Source organism: Lissotriton helveticus, chromosome 5_1 (assembly GCF_964261635.1).
Source record: "Lissotriton helveticus chromosome 5_1, aLisHel1.1, whole genome shotgun sequence".
Taxonomy (NCBI): domain Eukaryota; kingdom Metazoa; phylum Chordata; class Amphibia; order Caudata; family Salamandridae; genus Lissotriton; species Lissotriton helveticus.
The window spans coordinates 1829528087-1829551702 of NC_136065.1; positions in this window are offsets into that span (position 1 = coordinate 1829528087).

A 23616-nucleotide genomic window follows, 5' to 3' on the forward strand; every position below is an offset into this window, starting at 1 on the left:
TCGTGGTAGATTTAGCTGTTTCTTGAGTAGAGAATCGGCTTGAGTTGCAGCCGCGGTTGTTTGCACGCACTAGAGTCACAGAAAAAGGTGCCAGAAGTTGGCAATATGCCCAGAAGCCGTGCTAGCGGCTGTGAAATCAATTGCTAGCTTGCGAGCGTCCGGCAAGTCTCATCGCGCGTGCCAAAACAAATAAATCCACCATGCGTCGGACAGCCGAATTTAGCGGCAACTCCGTGTTACACACATACCGCAGAGTTTCTGAATTCTGCAAACTCCGCAAGTGGAACAGAATTATACGCCCAGGCCTAATCTTTAATTTATTAAATATATCAAATAAATAAATAGTTAAATAAATAGTCATTCTTTTATAATGCATTAATAATGACCAAAAGTGATGTATAGAATGAATTAAAAGTATAATAATCATAAATGTTACATGAATGTATACATTTGAAAAATGTTGATAAAATATTTTATAATTAAAAAATAAATGTTTTCTTTTTAGACTTTGTATAACAATAATTTATATTTATTAAAATGTTTACAGGGTTAAAATTATTTATTTTATTGTAACCTTATTTCCTGTGGGATTTTAAGTCCCTACCTCCATTCTTTTTTATTGGAGGGTGTTGCAGTATCAGAGGTTGGCCATGTGTGGTGCTGGGCTTATTTCTGTGTCTTTTTTGACAGTAGTAACTTACACTTGTATATTTAGGATGAGAATGTCTACATTATTGAGTAAACTACACATACAAATTACTGAGTGTAGGCTATCTTTGTGAATAGTCCTGATGTTCTCTGTGTAGAGAGCACGGTCTCCTAAGGCACCCCAGCAGATCAGACAACAGATCAGAGCCCATGAGCCTCTTTCATTGCTTCTCCCATGTTACCAGTGCGATTACCACCCCCTTGCAGGCAGAAGCAGAAGCTTCTCCTGCCTCTCATTACACTTGTAAATTGCCTTTTCCCTAGCAGGAACCATGGAAAGAGGCGATGAAAAGTGTCTGATGGATTTGCACTCCCAGATGGCTAATTACTGATGGGTATGGTATGCCTGCTGCGTTGTCTCAGACCCAATGACTCACCTCTAATCAAACAGTACTTTAGTGTGCCTTCCTCTTAAATAAGTGACAAGGGTGCGTAACGTGACTGAGTGAAAGTGACAATACACGAAATATCACACAAAATAGACATAGAAATCCAGGACGATATGTACAAGTAAAGGGATTTTCAACAGGGGGTCGACGGCGTTTCGATCTTTTGTTACTTTAGATCATCATCAGGACTGTGTGAGCATTCTGAAATAATTCAAGACTTTTTAGGGAGCCTTAGTCGTGCTTCAAAATTAGTACCGTTGGAAGGGGAACCATTCAAGGTCTGGTTTTTCAGATCAACAGGTTCAAGACGTTAAAGGGCCTTAGTCGTGCTTCAAATTTGTACAGTTGGAATGGGAAACATTCAAGGTCTGGTTTTTCAGATTAACTGGTTCAAGACCTTAAAAAGCCTGGGCCATGCTTCAAAATTAGTATAGTTGGGAGGGGAATCAATCATGTTCTGGTATGTTCAGATTTTGGAATCATTGCTGGAAAAATCTAAACTGCTCCAGCAGTAACAGCAGCCGCGAGGACGATCTACACGTTAGCATCAGAAATCTAAACCTGACTTGAATTTCCAGCTCCACGAGGATACGGAGGCCCCCTCAAAGCCCCATGATTGATTAACTTTTTCTCAATCCTCACGATTCACGCTAAGCTATTCATTACGATGCCGCCATCCACCCTGGCCCACCTCTTGGGACCAGTTTAGATTTTTCCAGCAATGATTCCAAAATCTGAACATACCAGAACATGATTGTTTCCCCTCCCAACTGTACTAATTTTGAAGCACGACCCAGGCTTTTTAACGTCTTGAACCAGTTAATCTGAAACACCAGACCTTGAATGTTTCCCATTCCAACTGTATAAATTTGAAGCATGACTAAGGCCCTTTAACGTCTTGAACCTGATAATCTGAAAATCCAGACCTTTAATGGTTCCCCTTTCAACTGTACTAATTTTGAAGCACGACTAAGGCTCTCTAATTGAATTGTTTCAGAATGCTCACACAGTGCTGATGATGATCTAAAGTAACAAAAGATCGAAACGCCGTCGACCCCCTGTTGAAAATCCCTTCACTTGTACATATCGTCCTGGATTTCTATGTCTATTTTGTGTGATATTTCGTGTATTGTCACTTTCACTCAGTCACGTTACGTACCCTTGTCACTTATGTGAGCACTTGTAAATATGAATCTGCATACTATGATTAAATAACTATCTGTTGCCCTATGAAGCTTGCACCCATAACCGATTTGTTCATTTGATTGAATAATACTTAACCTTGACCGAATAATACTTAACCTTGTGATACTGAACCTTATCAGGCCAACTTTAAACCACTGTACTTACCATGAATACTTAACCTCAGGTTCACTTTACGGGGTACCCTTGTTTTCCAAAACGTCCTCTTAAAGACGTTTTCTTGAATATTAAGTGGTATTAGAAAGGGGGAGGGATTTATAAAGCCCTAGTCCCAGTATAGAGAACATTCTCTGACTTTTATGCACATATTTATATCTAGGCACAATTATGATTCTTGAAACTAAACTACACGTTTTTTTTAAAGGACCCTCAAACGACAAAGCTCTAAAGGAAAGCTACAGAAACTACGGAGAAACCTTCAGTCTGAAGTACAAGGCGTGCCAGCCTCACCAGTGTCTCTTTCATCAGACAGCCCAAACCTGCTTGTACTTCATTGGGTTTCACCATTGGGAATTCCTGCTTCCATGACAGCTTGTGTGATCCTCAGCACTCCACATTTTAACTTTTGTACACTCTACATCTATATTTATTTTGCCTTCAAGTAACAGTCAACTGGAAGCTGTGAACTTTTATTCAATTGATTTTCACACATTTGTGGTGTGGTCTAGTAGGGCAATGGAGGAAACTTGAGTACATCACTAACCCTATCTTTCTGTCAGTTTTTTGTTCATGTGTCCACAGACAACCCATTTGGAGTATTCTACATGCAGCTTGGACATGAACAGTTGTGCACAAAAAAGATATTTGCTGGATGCTGTGCACACGTAGTGTCTACATCTGGCTTTATTGGCATGGTAAATGTGGCATCTGACCCTCTTTTATGTATGCAGTGGCGTGTTTGCTAGCTACTAGAAATGACATTTTTTTTTGTCAAATTGGACTTGGTACCGGAGGTATCTAAGGTGGGGCAACAACAGCAGTTTAACCACTGCGGTGCATTTTCAAACGGTGGCACGAGTCGTTAATTGCACGCCCCCACTTACTTTCAGCTTTAGGGTCATGCGAAGTTTCTTCAGCGACGTCCCCAGATTCCTGGAATTTTGATTTGTGACGTTCTACCCTTTTTCCACATCAGTAACTCTGTGCAGCAATGTTTTGCGCACGCACGTGCCTGGAGCAACCCGGCGCACCTAATGCAATCTTGCCGCCATCTTGTGGTTGGATGCAGTGCACAACCCACGGAGTATCCGGCAGTCTCTAGGCAGTCTTTGGTCACATTCGCGGACAGATCCTGGTGCGCTGCTTCTCCGCTCTGTGATTTAGAAAAGGAACCATTCGATAACGTCCTGTTTTACCCAGCTTCCATCATATTGCACCCAAACATTTGCATGTGTACCTGCATAATAGTACGTGAATTTGATGAAGATTGGGCATCTTGCAGTTTCCAAGTGTACGGCTGTTCTGCTCAAGAAAAGGAACTAGTTGGTAAAACACCTGTGTCTGAGGTCCACCCTTTCCTAAGTTTGACTATGGTTTAGTTTACGAACCTTTACTACATAATGACATGCTTCTCAATCAAATGTGATACAAAAGGGGATGATGGACGGAGCGTTTGAGCAAATCAAACACTCACCCCCAGTCAACTGATCTGGGTTTAATCGATCACCATTCTTTAGCTCACTCAGCCACCCAGTTCAGACATGGCCATATGCAAATCAGTCTGACCCTGTGCCTCATGGGAACAGTCCAGCCCGAACTGCCAAGCCATGTCTTCCCTGGACCGGAAACAAGCATCCTGGGACCGGTTTCGGATTCATAATCCTCATCAGCCAGGCTATCTTGAATCTAGTGTCCAAGTGAGCAAGGGACTCACGTCTGAGCATACCCTGCCACACTTAGGGCGAACAAAGCGATACAAAAGGGGAAGATGGACGGAGCGTTTGAGCAAATCAAACACTCACCCCCAGTCAACTGATCTGGGTTTAATCCATCACCATTCTTTAGCTCACTCAGCCACCCCAGTTCAGACATGGCCATATGCAAATCAGTCTGACCCTGTGCCTCCTGGGAACAGTCCAGCCCGAACTGCCAAGCCATGTCTTCCCTGGATCGGAAACAAGCATCCTGGGACCGGTTTCGGATTCATAATCCTCATCAGCCAGGCTATCTTGAATCCAGTGGCCAAGTGAGCAAGGGACTCACGTCTGAGCATACCCTGCCACACATAGGGCGAACAAAGCGATACAAAAGGGAATGATGGACGGAGCGTTTGAGCAAATCAAACATTCACCCCCAGTCAACTGATCTGGGTTTAATCCATCACCATTCTTTAGCTCACTCAGCCACCCCAGTTCAGACATGGCCATATGCAAATCAGTCTGACCCTGTGCCTCATGGGAACAGTCCAGCCCGAACTGCCAAGCCATGTCTTCCCTGGACTGGAAACAAGCATCCTGGGACCGGTTTCGGATTCATAATCCTCATCAGCCAGGCTATCTTGAATCCAGTGGACAAGTGAGCAAGGGACTCACGTCTGAGCATACCCTGCCACACTTAGGGCGAACAAAGCGATACAAAAGGGGATGATGGACGGAGCGTTTGAGCAAATCAAACACTCACCCCCAGTCAACTGATCTGGGTTTAATCCATCACCATTCTTTAGCTCACTCAGCCAACCCAGTTCAGACATGGCCATATGCAAATCAGTCTGACCCTGTGCCTCATGGGAACAGTCCAGCCCGAACTGCCAAGCCATGTCTTCCCTGGACCGGAAACAAGCATCCTGGGACCGGTTTCGGATTCATAATCCTCATCAGCCAGGCTATCTTGAATCCAGTGGCCAAGTGAGCAAGGGACTCACGTCTGAGCATACCCTGCCACACTTAGGGTGAACAAAGCGATACAAAAGGGGATGATGGACGGAGCGTTTGAGCAAATCAAACACTCACCCCCAGTCAACTGATCTGGGTTTAATCCATCACCATTCTTTAGCTCACTCAGCCACCCCAGTTCAGACATGGCCATATGCAAATCAGTCTGACCCTGTGCCTCATGGGAACAGTCCAGCCCGAACTGCCAAGCCATGTCTTCCCTGGACCGGAAACAAGCATCCTGGGACCGGTTTCGGATTCATAATCCTCATCAGCCAGGCTATCTTGAATCCAGTGGCCAAGTGAGCAAGGGACTCACGTCTGAGCATACCCTGCCACACTTAGGGCGAACAAAGCGATACAAAAGGGGATGATTGGCGGAGCGTTTGAGCAAATCAAACACTCACCCCCAGTCAACTGATCTGGGTTTAATCCATCACCATTCTTTAGCTCACTCAGCCACCCCAGTTCAGACATGGCCATATGCATATCAGTCTGACCCTGTGCCTCATGGGAGCAGTCCAGCCCGAACTGCCAAGCCATGTCTTCCCTGGACCGGAAACAAGCATCCTGGGACCGGTTTCGGATTCATAATCCTCATCAGCCAGGCTATCTTGAATCCAGTGGCCAAGTGAGCAAGGGACTCACGTCTGAGCATACCCTGCCACACTTAGGGCGAACAAAGCGATACAAAAGGTGATGATGGACGGAGCGTTTGAGCAAATCAAACACTCACCCCCAGTCAACTGATCTGGGTTTAATCCATCACCATTCTTTAGCTCACTCAGCCACCCCAGTTCAGACATGGCCATATGCAAATCAGTCTGACCCTGTGCCTCATGGGAACAGTCCAGCCCGAACTGCCAAGCCATGTCTTCCCTGGACCGGAAACAAGCATCCTGGGACCGGTTTCGGATTCATAATCCTCAGTCAGCCAGGCTATCTTGAATCCAGTGGCCAAGTGAGCAAGGGAGTCACGTCTGAGCATACCCCGCCACACTTAGGGCGAACAAAGCGATACAAAAGGGGATGATGGACGGAGCGTTTGAGCAAATCAAACACTCACCCCCAGTCAACTGATCTGGGTTTAATCCATCACCATTCTTTAGCTCACTCAGCCAACCCAGTTCAGACATGGCCATATGCAAATCAGTCTGACCCTGTGCCTCATGGGAACAGTCCAGCCCGAACTGCCAAGCCATGTCTTCCCTGGACCGGAAACAAGCATCCTGGGACCGGTTTCGGATTCATAATCCTCATCAGCCAGGCTATCTTGAATCCAGTGGCCAAGTGAGCAAGGGACTCACGTCTGAGCATACCCTGCCACACTTAGGGTGAACAAAGCGATACAAAAGGGGATGATGGACGGAGCGTTTGAGCAAATCAAACACTCACCCCCAGTCAACTGATCTGGGTTTAATCCATCACCATTCTTTAGCTCACTCAGCCACCCCAGTTCAGACATGGCCATATGCAAATCAGTCTGACCCTGTGCCTCATGGGAACAGTCCAGCCCGAACTGCCAAGCCATGTCTTCCCTGGACCGGAAACAAGCATCCTGGGACCGGTTTCGGATTCATAATCCTCATCAGCCAGGCTATCTTGAATCCAGTGGCCAAGTGAGCAAGGGACTCACGTCTGAGCATACCCTGCCACACTTAGGGCGAACAAAGCGATACAAAAGGGGATGATTGGCGGAGCGTTTGAGCAAATCAAACACTCACCCCCAGTCAACTGATCTGGGTTTAATCCATCACCATTCTTTAGCTCACTCAGCCACCCCAGTTCAGACATGGCCATATGCATATCAGTCTGACCCTGTGCCTCATGGGAGCAGTCCAGCCCGAACTGCCAAGCCATGTCTTCCCTGGACCGGAAACAAGCATCCTGGGACCGGTTTCGGATTCATAATCCTCATCAGCCAGGCTATCTTGAATCCAGTGGCCAAGTGAGCAAGGGACTCACGTCTGAGCATACCCTGCCACACTTAGGGCGAACAAAGCGATACAAAAGGTGATGATGGACGGAGCGTTTGAGCAAATCAAACACTCACCCCCAGTCAACTGATCTGGGTTTAATCCATCACCATTCTTTAGCTCACTCAGCCACCCCAGTTCAGACATGGCCATATGCAAATCAGTCTGACCCTGTGCCTCATGGGAACAGTCCAGCCCGAACTGCCAAGCCATGTCTTCCCTGGACCGGAAACAAGCATCCTGGGACCACTTTCGGATTCATAATCCTCATCAGCCAGGCTATCTTGAATCCAGTGTCCAAGTGAGCAAGGGACTCACGTCTGAGCATACCCTGCCACACTTAGGGCAAACAAAGCGATACAAAAGGGGATGATGGACGGAGCGTTTGAGCAAATCAAACACTCACCCCCGGTCAACTGATCTGGGTTTAATCCATCACCATTCTTTAGCTCACTCAGCCACCCCAGTTCAGACATGGCCATATGCAAATCAGTCTGACCCTGTGCCTCATGGGAACAGTCCAGCCCGAACTGCCAAGCCATGTCTTCCCTGGACCGGAAACAAGCATCCTGGGACCGGTTTCGGATTCATAATCCTCATCAGCCAGGCTATCTTGAATCCAGTGGCCAAGTGAGCAAGGGACTCACGTCTGAGCATACCCTGCCACACTTAGGGCGAACAAAGCGATACAAAAGGGGATGATTGGGGGAGCGTTTGAGCAAATCAAACACTCACCCCCAGTCAACTGATCTGGGTTTAATCCATCACCATTCTTTAGCTCACTCAGCCACCCCAGTTCAGACATGGCCATATGCATATCAGTCTGACCCTGTGCCTCATGGGAGCAGTCCAGCCCGAACTGCCAAGCCATGTCTTCCCTGGACCGGAAACAAGCATCCTGGGACCGGTTTCGGATTCATAATCCTCATCAGCCAGGCTATCTTGAATCCAGTGGCCAAGTGAGCAAGGGACTCACGTCTGAGCATACCCTGCCACACTTAGGGCGAACAAAGCGATACAAAAGGTGATGATGGACGGAGCGTTTGAGCAAATCAAACACTCACCCCCAGTCAACTGATCTGGGTTTAATCCATCACCATTCTTTAGCTCACTCAGCCACCCCAGTTCAGACATGGCCATATGCAAATCAGTCTGACCCTGTGCCTCATGAGAACAGTCCAGCCCGAACTGCCAAGCCATGTCTTCCCTGGACCGGAAACAAGCATCCTGGGACCACTTTCGGATTCATAATCCTCATCAGCCAGGCTATCTTGAATCCAGTGTCCAAGTGAGCAAGGGACTCACGTCTGAGCATACCCTGCCACACTTAGGGCAAACAAAGCGATACAAAAGGGGATGATGGACGGAGCGTTTGAGCAAATCAAACACTCACCCCCGGTCAACTGATCTGGGTTTAATCCATCACCATTCTTTAGCTCACTCAGCCACCCCAGTTCAGACATGGCCATATGCAAATCAGTCTGACCCTGTGCCTCATGGGAACAGTCCAGCCCGAACTGCCAAGCCATGTCTTCCCTGGACCGGAAACAAGCATCCTGGGACCGGTTTTGGATTCATAATCCTCATCAGGCAGGCTATCTTGAATCCAGTGGCCAAGTGAGCAAGGGACTCACGTCTGAGCATACCCTGCCACACTTAGGGCGAACAAAGCGATACAAAAGGGGATGATGGACGGAGCGTTTGAGCAAATCAAACACTCACCCCCAGTCAACTGATCTGGGTTTAATCCATCACCATTATTTAGCTCACTCAGCCACCCCAGTTCAGACATGGCCATATGCAAATCAGTCTGACCCTGTGCCTCATGGGAACAGTCCAGCCCGAAGTGCCAAGCCATGTCTTCCCTGTACCGGAAACCAGCAACCTGGGACCGGTTTCGGATTCATAATCCTCATCAGCCAGGCTATCTTGAATCCAGTGGCCAAGTGAGAAAGGGACTCACGTCTGAGCATACCCTGCCACACTTAGGGCGAACAAAGCGATACAAAAGGGGATGATGGACGGAGCGTTTGAGCAAATCAAACACTCACCCCAGTCAACTGATCTGGGTTTAATCCATCACCATTCTTTAGCTCACTCAGCCACCCCAGTTCAGACATGGCCATATGCAAATCAGTCTGACCCTGTGCCTCATGGGAACAGTCCAGCCCGAAATGCCAAGCCATGTCTTCCCTGGACCGGAAACAAGCTTCCGAGGACCGGTTTCTGGCATTACAGCCGTCTTCAGCCCGGCTTGCTTGAATCCAGTGGCAAAGTGAGCAAGGGACTCACGTCTGAGCATACCCTGCCACACTTATGGCGGCCAAAGCGGTACAAAAGGGGGTGGTGATGGACGGAGCATCCGAACCAATCAAACACTCACACCCAGTCAAAAGATGTGGGTTTGATCCATCACCGTTCTTTAGCCCACTCTGCCACCCCAGTTCAGACATGGCTATATGCTAATCAGTCTTACCCTGCGCCTCATGGGAACAGTCCAGCCCGAACTACCAAGCCATGCCTTCCCTGGTCGGAAACAAGCTTCCGTGGACCGGTTTCTGGCATTGTTCACGTTTGATTTTTCTTGGCATATTTGCTTTGATCCCTTCACGTTTGGGTTCACATTCTTCTTGCTTTTTCTCCACTATTCCATTTCTTCTTTGTGGTTTCCATTTTTGTTTTGTGGAAGAAGGGAAGGTATGTTGTAACCTAAAGTGTATTTATCTGGTTACTTTCTCCCTAGCTGCTCAGCCAGTGTGAATGTGATGCATGGAATGTTGGTGTGAGAATCTCAAATGGAATGTTTGGGTGCCTGGATGCTTGAGTTTAATGCTTGAGTGTGTTAGTTGGAGTATGGGCCGAGCAGCAGGCAGACTGCGCCTGGTGGGGCTGTAACTCTACAACTCATCTACTGGTAACTAACTCAATAAATCCACTTGAAATGCATAACAGCTACCTGGAGTCAGTTACTACACAGTTCTTGAATGATGTGAGGGCATGGGGAGCACAATAAGATACGGATCACTACGACCGAGTAGGAGATTGACTCCAAGCTGCCGGATGGACAATGCATTTTCCTTTCGCTTCACAAAGGGCCCAGTTAGGGCAGTACATTAAGAGCAGAAATGCTTGTAATAGTGGACTCTTCCTTCGTGTGCCAAACAGGAGCATGCATAATATAGCGGAAACTATCATAATGGTTGCGATCCAACTGTTCTTCTTTCTGAGCAAGAAGAGAGTAAGGTTTTCCGTGGGTTATCTGACAGTGAAAGCAGTAGTTATCCACGGGTCGACGTGGAGCACCAAGAGACAGCTAACGCAAAGGCCCAGGCTGAGACACATGCAGAATTGTAATTGCATATTTAGAGCACATACTACCTGTGATGAGGTGTTGGAGCCCTTCACACTGAGTAGCATGCTAGTCTGGAACCAAGGTTAATGATTAATCCAGTGTCTCTTGTTAATTATTGTGATTGGTCATGTGTGCTTAAAAAAAATGACATGCATTTACGCCAGTTACTTTGTGATGGATTATATTAATACCACTTAGGTGTGATCACTTCTGAGGGCAGGGTGGTTTTAGATGAATGGTTGGTGAGATAGTTAGGCTTGTGGAGATTAGCTAATGTGGATAGGATTTTAAAGAGAAGTTTTGATTTTGGGAATGTGGTATTAGCTAATTGCATATTTACAGTAAGAGAGATTAAGGCAGACAGGAATGAGACTGGGAGGACGCTATACTCAGAGATGGAAGGCATGCATAGGATGGTAAGCATGCCTTCCAGGTAACCTTAACTGGGTACTGCCTTTGTGCAGTTGGTTGATTTTTTAACTGGATTTTATGGTGAGGTGAATCCCCATCCCATCCTCCTTGATTTTTCTATAATGCTGGGGCTTGTGCGGCAGCCCATTTCCTGGCATAAGTATATTTTAAATGTATTGGAATATGATTGGAGAAGGCTGGCATAATGATGTCTTCGCCATGTGGGCACTCCGTGACAAATTCTGGTGGCCAGTCTTGTTTAGCTAGAAGTATATTGTAACCCCTAGAAAGTCGCTCCCAAAAGAGTGCTTTCACTTTTCTTGGTATGTTTCCCTCCATCCGGAGTGTTATTTCATATAACCTATGTGGAGAACTAACCCTGGTATCTACAGTTTCAACTTGAATGTCTTCATTCAAGTCCACTGTCTCCAGAAGACCCTTCGGGTTCTGGAGAGCTATGGTTACTTCTACTGCGCTGTCCAAAATTGTCTGAGCCCTTTCTCCGTTCTTGAGTTGTGTCCTCAAGATCCTCGGCATGTCTGATTTTTAGACCTGCTACCTTCTTTTTGGTAAATTGAGGTTTTTTGTTCTTCTGAATATGTTGATCGTTTTTGGACTTCATGGGTTCTTCCTTGTTTTCTGACCTTCCTCTTCTTTTGGATTTCTGTGGCGAAGTCTGAAACGTACGAGAGGAACGTGTATCAGTATCTTGATATCTGTCAGGTTTTTTCAAATTATCCCTATTCCTGAGGTTATACCTCCTTTCAGAGGGCTCCTTTTGAGGAGACCTACCTCTGGAACGAGAATGCTTCTCTTTGGAAGGTTGTTTGCTATTTTCCCACTTCTTTTTAGGAGGAGTAGGGGTGTTTTTAGAAAAGATCTTTTAACTGAATAATTCTATTACATTTTGTATGTTACTAAGTAAGTCCTCGTCCGACATTGATTCAATGTCAGGGTCAGGTGTGCAGCCGGCTAGAGCCGACCATGTTGCTCCTAGTCTACCTAGTGGACTGAACCTGGTAATGTGATTTAAATGTTTTAGGGCGCCGTTAAACCAGAGCTCATGCTCCTGGTATGTGAGTGGAATTTCAATATCCTCGAAAGGAATATATTCCTCTGGTGGATCATCTTCTTTGTAGAAGTGAAACATACGTGTTACTGGATTTGCTTCTGGGAAGACTGTCCATGAATAGTATACCTCTGTCTGGTGATATTCATATGCCTCTATCACAAAAACTGCTCTACCACCTCTTGATGATAGACCATGTTTTATAAGTTTTATAGTGATGGCTTTCCTTAAATTTTGAGGAAATATTACAGCATTTGCATCATTTTGTTGAAAACCTGTATAGTTAAAAGCTGCATCGGTTGGATTAGCCGCCGCTCCACCAGTTTTGGTGCTGTTATCCCTGTGTTGGGACATTTTGTTTAATGAAAATTGCAGAGCAAGAACCAAGGGTGCTCAATATTTTGGAACACTGTATCCTTCAACGTTGAGCAAACCAAAAAGCTAATACATAGGATTTTTCGTCCTACTCAACCATGGCGGATATTATCCCATACAAGGGGTCTCTGAGAAAAGCTTGACTGAGTTACTCCAGTATCTAGCGTTACATTAGTGCCTTACCAAACCATTGGGCGCCATGTAGTGTAGTTCCTATATCCCAAATAGGCTCTGTGCATTAGAATAACATGCACTATAGATTTGACATAGGGCTGAAGTCAGTATGTCTCTATCGAGTATACTAAACTTAATTGTGTGTGTGCCAGCTAACTCAAAGGTCAGTAGAAACTTTCTCGAATAAACAAGAAGGGATTAGTCTCTGAAAACCACATAAACATGACAACTTTGTTTCCCCTAGAATCGGAACAATATCTTCAGAGTCGTGGAAACAATAGATAACTATTTCACTCAGTCAATTGCGCATGCTTCGTTTCTACAGAGTTGCATAGAAATAGAGAGACTGGTGTTTCAATAAAAAGGGGTTTATTGAACAGTCTTATTTCTCATGCAAGACATATGAACTGCTACAATTGTTAGACAGAATGCGAAGTATAATGCGTACAGGGCAAACAGTAATATAAAATAATACTGTAATAGCATTGTCTGTTGCTATGACATATATAAAAATTCATACATAAATAACACAGGCTAAAATACTCAACTGGTGCTTCTAAAATACTCCTACCCCAGTGTACCTAGCCTAGGTCTAGTTCGAGGGAAGAAGTAGGTGCCGGTTTAGCATAGGTTTGGTTTTGCCAAGAATTGCCAAAGGTTTCTCTAGGTTCTAATCAGCTCCATAACTTAGAATGAGAGAGGTTGGTATCTCTTTCCTGGGACTCGATTTCCCAACACCCAGCGAGGGGAGTCAGAAACACTGGAGCTGGATTCTCGGCAGGAGGATGACAGCATCTAGTCAGTTCGTCAGCTGGGGAGTTGGCTCCCTTTGGTACTTGCTGTGGTGAGCTGTGTCGTGCAAGTAGGTATTTGAACTGCACTGAACCACCCCGTGCTTTGCCATAGCAACTGAAGGTATATTTATACCTTGAAGGTGTTTAGGAATGCCAGTATTGACGTAAAAGTCGGGCATATGATCGTCTTGAATGAACCCCCAAGGAATAGATTTTCATGCGTAATAAATGAGTTCTTGGAGAAATCAATATCCAAGCAAGGGGAAGTCCCTAACGACTTAAGAGTCTGGTTTTCCAAGAACTCGTTGTGACGTAGATGAACGGATGGAAGTAATCATGCCTGTATTTGGGTAGCATGGACTATCCCTAAATAAGGACTGGATTTCTATGCCTATATAAGGGCAACGTGAATTGTACCTATATAAGGGCATGAATCGAGAAATTCATAAGGAATCTACATCGATACACAACACACTGAAGAAAGAAAGGAAAGAAATTAAGATGAAGTAAGTCAACCTCAATTTTTCATTCATGGTTTTAGGAGTATTGTGGGAGGCTTTCTGAGATAGTCAGCTATCTGAGGATGTAAGCTGTAGCTAAAAAAAACTTTGCGTATCATGCTCCATGTCAGGGGCAAGCAGCTTAAACATGCAAGTCCTAATGCACACATCATTGAAACATTAAGGCCTGTTCTTTGCTAAGCGTAGGGCTGCCCTTTAAAATGTAGTATTATCCCAAGCTTGGTGCAAGGTCTGTACACTACCCAAAGGGTGATGGTGCAGATGCCTTCTTTATAAAGTCTCATTTTTTCTGGAGTTTTATTTAAAGCCCGAACTTGACCCGAAGGTATCAGAGTGCTTTACATGAGCACCAGTTGCCTCATAGAGGGACACATTCATTTTTTGTTAGGCACGGGGAGATTAAGTCATTTGTCCCTGCCGGGAGTCAAACCTCATTCCCCAGCATCGAGGTAGACCGTTCTAGCGGTAAGGCCAATCATTTAATGATCTTCTCACACTATTTTGCATTAAAGTGAATTTCACTCACTAAACCATTCTAGGTTGTTTCCAAGGCACAGCGGAGCAACCGCTGATACAGAAAATGCCTAGTGATAATATCCCAAGTTTATGTTGTGTGTGTTCGCGTATGTGGCGAGTGTGGTAAATGCATTGGATGTACAAGTGAAGCACAGTAATGGGGGCCTTTGGGCTCCCTTCTGGGTTTGACTGAGAGGACTCACACAGGATAGCTTAGTAAAACATTGACAAGGCTGTGTATGGGCCCTTAGGCTGCAACGTCAAGGAAGGTTGCAGGGAATTTAGGACAGACTGCAACGATTCTACTTTGTGTATACATATCCTAATTAACTGATCCGCACAACAAAAGCTGTGTGCAGGTCTTAGAGTTGTAGGGTAGAAATGAAGCACATTCACTGAGCTGTTACCAGGTCAGGATTTGAGATGCATTTCATGCCAGTGAAGAGAATCTGTTAAGATTGCATTTAACTGGTAGGATTCCAGGTTAGTTTTGAGGTGTTCCCAGTAGTGCAAGGACCTTGGTTTTGAAAAGTCAGGAATGGTGCATGTTGGATTAAGGTGCCCTGGCAGATATGTGCAGGGTCTCTACGTGTTACGATGGGACCCGTATCCCCTGACTAGAAAAGCTAATATAATCTCCACTGCTGGGCTTTAAGTGTGATGAAAAAACTGGGGGGGGGTCTCTCAAAGGGGCATGGCCAATGTAATTAAGGGCGTGGCTTAAAACACGTAAGCTAAAAATCTGTGCTTAGCATAGTGTGCCGCCAGACTTGTATTTTGCTGTTTCTGTCATTGCATCCAGATATAGGATACAACTAACATCACACCTACAACAAGTCTTGTCAATGGTTGTTAGTTGCATTAGATAAATAAGCAGCAACTATGGTTTATATATAATATTGAAAAAGCTTCCACTTGAAGCCATGGTGACACCACAACAATGTTGCTGCTCCTGAGTTGCAAAAAGAGAAGGGAAACCCAGAGAGAAAATGACTCCCTTTGAAGGATTTCCCTTCCCGAACAACGCTCACCTGACATGATGTCATGCCGTATCTTCTCCACTAGTGAGAAGTGAACAGTGTGAGCAGCCCACATCGATGTGCCTGCTGTCACTGTAATCCGGAAAAAACAGGCCACCTGTGCTAGGGTACAAAACAGAGAGAGCCCGATAGAGACGCGTTTCGAGGCCTCCTCCAATGTATAGCCACTCCCTATAGCCGCACAGAGATAGATGAATACATCAGGCTACTGCCTGATGTATCAAAGGCCCACTTGCATCATTGTTGCCGTTTGCGAATCCTTAATTGTGAAAATTAAGGAATCGCAATTAAGAATTCGCAAACGGCAATGCATGAAAAATTCGCTTTTTTTTGCGATTTCTAATTTTTCCTTAATTGCGATTCACAATTTGCGAATCGCAATTAAGGAAAACCCTTCCCATTGATTCCTATGGGCCAAGAGGCCCATAGGAATCAATGGGAAGGCATTTACAATTTGCGATTTTCAATTTGCGAATCGCAAATTGAAAATGCAATTTCAAGGATGCGGGGGGGGGGGTCCAAAGAACCCCTCCCTGCACCCCTGAAATTAAACTTAAGTGCAATTTACTCACACACATGTCCCAAGGACATGTGTGTGTGTAAAATGCAACTTTCAAAAATGCATTTTTGTGCATGTTTGAAGGTTTTCGGTAAATTAGCATGAAGTTCAACTTCATGCTAATTTACCACTTCCAAATTGCAAATTCGCAATTTAGAAATGATCATGCATTGCATTTAAGAAATCTGAAAGTGTGATTTCTTAACTGCAATCGCAATTTTAGAAATCGCAACATGATTGCAATTCCTAAAAATGCGAAATACATGATGCATTCCAATTTTGATAATTGCATACGCAGACGGCCGAAAATTGCGATTCGCGCCGTTTTTGCGAATGCAATTATCGGTGATGCATGTGGGCCGATTCTGTGTCTATGGGAAAATGCTTTAGTACATATAGCCCTACATCGATGTAAACACAAGGCATCCACATCAGTACTTCACTTCCATCATACGAACGAAAGCTGATGCAACTTTTTTTTTAATTTCAACATGCTTTATTTATTTTTTATACAAGAAACAAAACAGCAATTCTGTTACAGGGTTAGCATGGGTTGTTCCAGGTAAAGTTTACACATCAGAGTCCTAAGACAATGTGTCTCGTGTGTCTCGTTTGTATAGCTAACACCCCATATCGATAATAAGAGAAAAGAAAGAGAGTCAGACAGAAACAGGGAGAAGAAAAAAGAGATAAGAGAGGGCAGAGAAAATGACATTCCGCGGAGATGTTGGCTCACGGAAATTCCGATATTGGTAGGACTCGCCCTTTTGCGGCAGCTTAAAGAGTAGGTGACGATGGTCACACCAGTTAAGCACATTTGTTCAGGTGGTACGTCCGTAGGAGATGTCAGGTTATGTAGCACCGATATAACTTATTTTCATGGTGCAACTTTATCGGAGGTTTGCAAAACCCAAACAAACCCCCACTGCAAAGCACCACACAAAGACAACTCACTCCACATTTACATAGTCTAGGATGGAATGTTTTACACAACCCATCGCTCTTAAGGAAGACCATTCCCACCATCCACCCAAATCAATTTGTGGTTCACGTGGGAAATACTGCTGGAGAAGCCCCACTGGATAAATCATACCTGTAAATCGAGGGCTATGGACCGTGCCAAGAGGTTATGTAATTAACTACCGCTGCGCTATACAAGTACCCGGGAACTTAACACTAACAGATCAGCGGTTAGATCCCACGTTGAAGCACCGGGAAATGCAGTGCCTAGACTAGGCAGGTGCATCGAGCTGTGTATTTTTTAATTTAGTGATACAGTTCACTGGGATGAAAATATTGAGCAGCGAGGAAGATATGGTTTATTCTTCTTTCTTTCACTACTCCCCTGCCTCGCCCCACCCCTCTGCATGCAGAGTCACACACTCGGTGCACTAGAGCAAAGGAAAGGAAGTTCACCAAAACCCTCCGCCATGCCTGTGCCCTCACCTGCACGCAAGTGCGCCGCTGTCCCAGTGACGTGCACCGCCCAGCACATACCAGAGGCAGGCTGTACCATGCCGCAGTGCACAGCACACCGTCTGCACGACTGCTGCCCCCTACCTGATCTAGCCCTCAGTCCTTTAACCTGCTGCCCTTTTCCACTGGCATTCAGTGGGCGGAGAGGGGCTTCCCAGCGGTTCTTAGAGAGTGATTTATGGGTGAACCATTTCACGGCTCGCTTCTATCACTGCTCTAATTATTGGGTGTAATCATTGATTCCGTTATCACTAATTGTGTGGATTTCTTCTGGATCAAATTAGAAACAGCATCAGTCGTGAGAGGTCAATTAACGATTAATTAGCAAAACTAGTTAAAGAAATAGAAATGCCACTTCAAGTACCACCATAATGTCTTTTTATGCCCCCCAGAGCTCCGGAGCGAGTCCTCGGAGGAGGCTAATGTTGCATTCTTCTTCTTGGCTGTCTGAGAGTGGGGCCAGGAGGGGCATACAATAAGGTGCATTTACAGACTGTGAATGTGCAACATTGGAAGCAGCCCCTGGCAATGGGGGGCATTGGTGTTTGTGTCTGGGTCTGAGTAACTGAGTAGCATAGACGCTGGGCAGAAGGATTGGGGCGCATTGGTTGTAATGTATGTAATGTAAATTGCATTTATATAGCGCATAAATCACCCGAAGGTCTCAGAGCGCTTGCACAGACCTCAGACAGAAGGTGAAAGACAAAGATGTTAAAAAAGCCAGGTTTTAAGGATCTCGCGGAATCTAAGATAGTTAGGTTGAGCCCTGATAGATAGGGGCAAGGAGTTCCAGGTGTCAGGAGCTGTTTTGCTGAAGGACCTATCGCCATTTCTCACAGTACGAACTTTGTGAACTTTTAAAAGCTGCTTGCTGGAGGACCTAAGGGCTCTGGCCGGTATGTGAGGTATGAGGTTTTTTTCCAGGTAGACCGGCCCTTGTCCATGGACGGTCTTGTATACTAAGCAGCACAGTTTAAATTGGATGCGTTTCTTAATGGGCAGCCAGTGCAAGGTCCTAAGGGAAGGATCTGATGGGGTGCGGGGAGGAAGGCCAAGCACCAATCTGGCCGCTGTGTTCTGCAGCACCTGCAGTTTTGCCAGAAGGTTTACGTTTATGGAAGTTAGGAGGGCATTCCCATAATCGATGTGACTTATGATAAGGCCCTGGACTAGGGGCATACGGGACACGAGGGGGAGCCACTTAAACATTTTCTTCAGGCTGTGCATCAGGCCAAAACTAGTCCGCACTACTTTGTTGACGTGTTCAGTCATTGATAGCCTATTGTCGACTATCACCCCCAGATTCCTAACCGATGACCTGGGGGGGGGAGGGGCACGGTCCACCAAGTGTGGTTGGCCACTAATCGTCAGTCCAAGATTTGTCGGCTGTTCCAAGGAGCACAATCTCCGTTTTGCTGGCATTTAGTTTTTAAAAATTGTTGGTCATCCAGCTGTCGATTGCGACCATGCAATTTTGAAATCTTACCTTAGTTTCCACGGGATCAGGACCCATGGTGATCGCAGCTGGGTATCATCAGCGTAGGATACTGTGTCAAAGCCGTAGGCTCTGATCACTTTCGCCAGGGGGGAAACATATAAGTTAAAAAGCGTTGGGCTTAATATCGAGCCCTGAGGAACACCTTTATCATTTTCCCAATGGCAGGAAGAGAACATTCCAGCTTGCACCTTTGAGCGCCTTTTGGACAAATAACTTTTAATGCAGAGTAGCGCTAGGCCTTCGACACTAATCTCTACAAGCCTCTCCGAGAGAATGTTGTGCGAGATGGTATCGAAGGCAGCAGACAAGTCAAGCAGGACCAATATGGCCGATTGTCCTGCATCAAGGGTCATCCTAACATTGTCTACTATTTCGAGCAGGGCGGTCTCGGTGCTATGGTACGCCCTAAAGCCGGACTGGGAGGGGTCCAGTAATTTGTTGTCCTCTAAGTAGGAGCCTAATTGTATATTGATCAAGGATTCCATGACCTTGCCAAACAAAGGGAGGAGAGAGATAGGCCGATAGTTTGCTAGCAGTTTGGGATCGGCCGATGGTTTCTTAAGAATAGGTCTAATAATGGCCTCCTTCCAGTGCATGGGGACTGAAGCATGAGCTAAGGACAAATGAAGGATTTTTGTGAGGTTAGTGATTAAAGCGGGCGCAATTATCGCCAGGATCTGCGAGGAGGCAGGGTCGCCCAGGGATCCTGATTTGATGTTTCTAAGGGTGGATTCTACATATGTTTCTGAAAAGGGAATACATTCCTTAAGGGTTATTTATACCTGGAAGTTTTAGGTTGGTAGTGGCTTTATTTGCTGGGGAAGCAAGCTTATTAGACGAAGTTGGTTGGGGGAAGAGTTTATGTATAACATCAATTTTGTCATGAAAATACAAGGAGACAGAATTAACCCAGTCTTGGGATGGGGTAGGAGTTGGCTGACAGGCGGGGGGATTTGTGAATTATTTCACAATTTTATATAGCTCTTTCTGGGAATTAGCTGCCTGAGTTATTCTAGCCTCGAGATGGACTTTTTTTGCCATGGCGATTTCTTTCATATATTTTCTATGCAAAGTTATATATTGTTGCCTGTCAGAATGAGCTTTGGTTTGCCGCCATTTCCTTTCTGCTGCCCTGACTTCTCGTTTTATTATTTGAAAGTATGGGGTGAACCACGGAGAGATCTTGGCCGGGGGTTTAGAAGCCTTTAGTGGCGCAATTATATCTAAGGTCGAGGAGATAGCGCGTTCAAGATCAATGGCTACTATATTTGGATCAGTGGAGTCAGTGATCGGGGGGGGGGGAATGGGTAATAAACAAATCCAGATTAATCTTGTTCCATGGTCTACTCATTGGTTTTATAGGAGGGTATGTGATGTAGAATTTGATAACATAATGATCCGACCATGGGACAAGAAGTATTTCATCAATTTCCACCAGTGGGGAATTGGAACATACCAGATCTAACGTATGTCCCGCAATATGGGTGGGGTCCATGCTTAATACATTCAATCCTAGGGAGTTGATGCTTAAGAGGAGGTCATTAGTGTGGGGATCTAGGATTTGTTCAGCATGGTAGTTGAAGTCCCCTAGTAGGAGGAAATTGCCCGAAGCCAGGGCATGTGGGGCAAGTGCTTCCACTAATTTGTTTACAAAATGAGTTTTGACACCAGGGGGTCTGTAAAAAAGAGCCACCTTCTAATAGGAATCAATAGGAATCACTGACATACAATTTCATGTGAGATTTATAAATTATTGCAGTGCCCCCCCATCTTTTGCCTGGGCGGTCGAGTCTATATAACTTATAATCAGGTGGCACAGCTATGGAGATATCAGGCATGGAGAAATCATGGAGCCATGTTTCTGGGATGAAAAGTAGGGGAAACATCCTTTACAACGCAACTTTTACCACGCAGTGCCTTTACGATGCAACTTTTACAACGCAAACCATTACAACGCATTGCGCTGGAGGGCGCTCTAGGATAGGGAATACGTTTAATTTACTGTCCAACACCTTCCCTAGTGTCCACGGGGACTGGAGTTGGAATAGTAAATTAAACTATTTACTATCCAGCACCCCAAAGCGCTATGCGTTGTAAAGGTTTGCGATGTAAAAACCGCGTTGTAAAGGCATGCGATGTAAAAGTATGCGTTGTAACATCATACATCCGAAAAGTAGATCTGGTTTATCAGCGTTGAGTAATGCCCATACTTCTAGGGCGTGTTTAGTAAGGGATCGAGCGTTGCAATATAGACAAGTAAGTTTTGTCGGGGAGCAGGGTACGGACTCGGGTTTATTCTGGTTGATGATACTGGGCGCCATGAGCCGCTCACAGGAGCGAGCGATTGGTTGTAGAGGTAGGAGTTTTTCCCCGGACCAGCGATGGTACACATTTAAGGAGTAGAGCTCCTGGCTGGTATACTCAATTCCTGCCATAAATTTTCCGAGTCTAAGAGGGTAAGAAGCAGTTAAAAACAGTAACGAAGAGAGAAAGAACCAGGGTACCTGGCGTCTGGCGTCGGACAGGAGCGGACGGGCGCAGACGGGCTTGCCTTTGGCGCGCCTTCGGCGCGCCGCTGCGCACGTCCGCTCGGCGCACTTGATGATAAGCAGCAAGTGGGCGGGAACGTGGCAGAGTTCCTACGACGTGTGGAGCGCTAACCCTCTGAAAGAGGAAGTCGATTGATTCCTGACAAGCTGCTGGTGTTCCACCCCTCCGCTCAATCGGCAAACGCCGTGGCGGACCAGGGGCACACCAAGCCAGGTAAATGAAAACAAATTAAAACATTTTAAATGCAGAAGTGTAAAATGCAAATTGTGTGTGTGTGCGTGTGTGCGTGTGCATGTTGGGTATGCGTGCGCGCCTGTGCTTTATGGGAGGCCAGATCGACAGAAAATTAAAATACCCCCCCCCCTCTTTGAACCATACATATAAAGCGCCTAGTGAGTTAAGTGAGTGACTTGGACTGTCCCTAGAAGTGTCCGGGAAGGAGGTCTTGGGGTTGACGGGTTTTCTTCTCCTAAGAACACCCCTTTAAAAAGAAAAAAATGCCCAAATTGTGTTTTTCATAGTACAATGTATGTACATTTTTACTGAAATCTCTTTCATATTGCTTTAAAGGGACACTCATGAAGTAATCAAACGTCATGTCTGCTGGTCGGCCCATCATTGGTATCCCCCGCTCTAGCTGCCTTAAGTTCTCTACATGTCTACTACACACAGGGCTTTAAGTGGGATGAAAAAACTGGGGGTCTCTCAAGGGAGCGTGGCCAGTGTAATTAAGGGCGTGGCTTAAAAACATGTAAGCTAAAAGTTTTTGCTTAGCATAGTGTGCCGCCCGACTGGTATTTAGTTGTTTCTGTTATTGCATCCAGATATATGATACAACAATTAACATCATACTTACAACAAGTCAGGACTATTGGCTTTGTCAATGGTTGTTAGTTGCACAAGATAAATAAGCAGCAACTGTGGCTTGTATATACTTTTGAAAATGCTTCCACATAAATCCCTGGTGACACCACGGAAATGTTGCTGCTCCTTTGTTCCGAAAAGAGAAGAGAAATCCAGAGAGAAAATGACTCTTTAAAGGATTTCCCTTCCCCTATAACGCTCGAAAAAAACAGACCTCCTGTGCCACGGCACAAAACAGAGCCCGATAGAGACCCGTTTTGAGGCCTCCTTAAAAAACTGCCGGTGCTCAGACCCGGTGAGACCCAGCCCACTTAAAGCCCTGACTACACACAAAGAAGAAGGTCCCTTCCTTGTAGTATGTGAGTCTCAGTACAGAAATAGGGGATGCGGGACACACATTGGTTGAAGTCTTTGTGTGTGCTTGAGTCTCTGTACTGGAAGAGGCTGGGCACAAAGATTGAGATTCCTCTGTGATAGTGTGAAATAGCAATGGGTGCATAAGCAAAGTGTGTGGCGTCTCAGCGCTGACATAACATGGTATGCTAGCAGTGGCGGCTGGCATGTACCGAGGGTAAGGGAGCACAACAGCAAAAAGTAATAATAAATAAAATAAACGTCGGGTGTGTTGTGGAAGATCTTGACCATGGAACTGCATTGCCCAGTGCAGGCACTGCTCTCACAGCATGAGAGCAGCGCCAGGATTGGACTTCACTCAGCGTTCACAAGAGCACTGGAAGAATGAGCTTTTTCTAACCCAGCTGTCTCAGACAGCTAGGTTAGAGAAGTTTAAAATGTGCATGTCTGGCTGGCCATCCCAGACGGCCGGCCAAAGATACATTTGTATTTTAATGCGCACAACCCCCTGCTGCTGCCACTCGGCAGCACTGCCCCGCCCTGTCCTGACACTTAATTCAGGATGGGTTGTTGAAAAATAAAATGGTAATAAACAAACTTCATTACCATTCTATTTTTCAGCTCTGCGGCTTGTGTGGCAACGCTCCTCCGCTCAAATGGAGTTGCACCCCTGCATGCTAGATAGAAGGACTGGTGTTAAATGATCAAGGGTGCAGATCAGTTCTGTATTAGGATAGGAGGCTGCATACAGGGATTGATGGTCAATCAGGAGAGTGCATCTCGGTACAGGCATAGGGTGGGCAGCTGGATGCAAAGACTGAACTTCAATTGTGCTTGCGTTTGTGTGTGTGTTTGAATCTCACTACCGTCACAGCATGAGAAGTGAGACATAAAGATTGAGGTTTTCTGTAATAGTG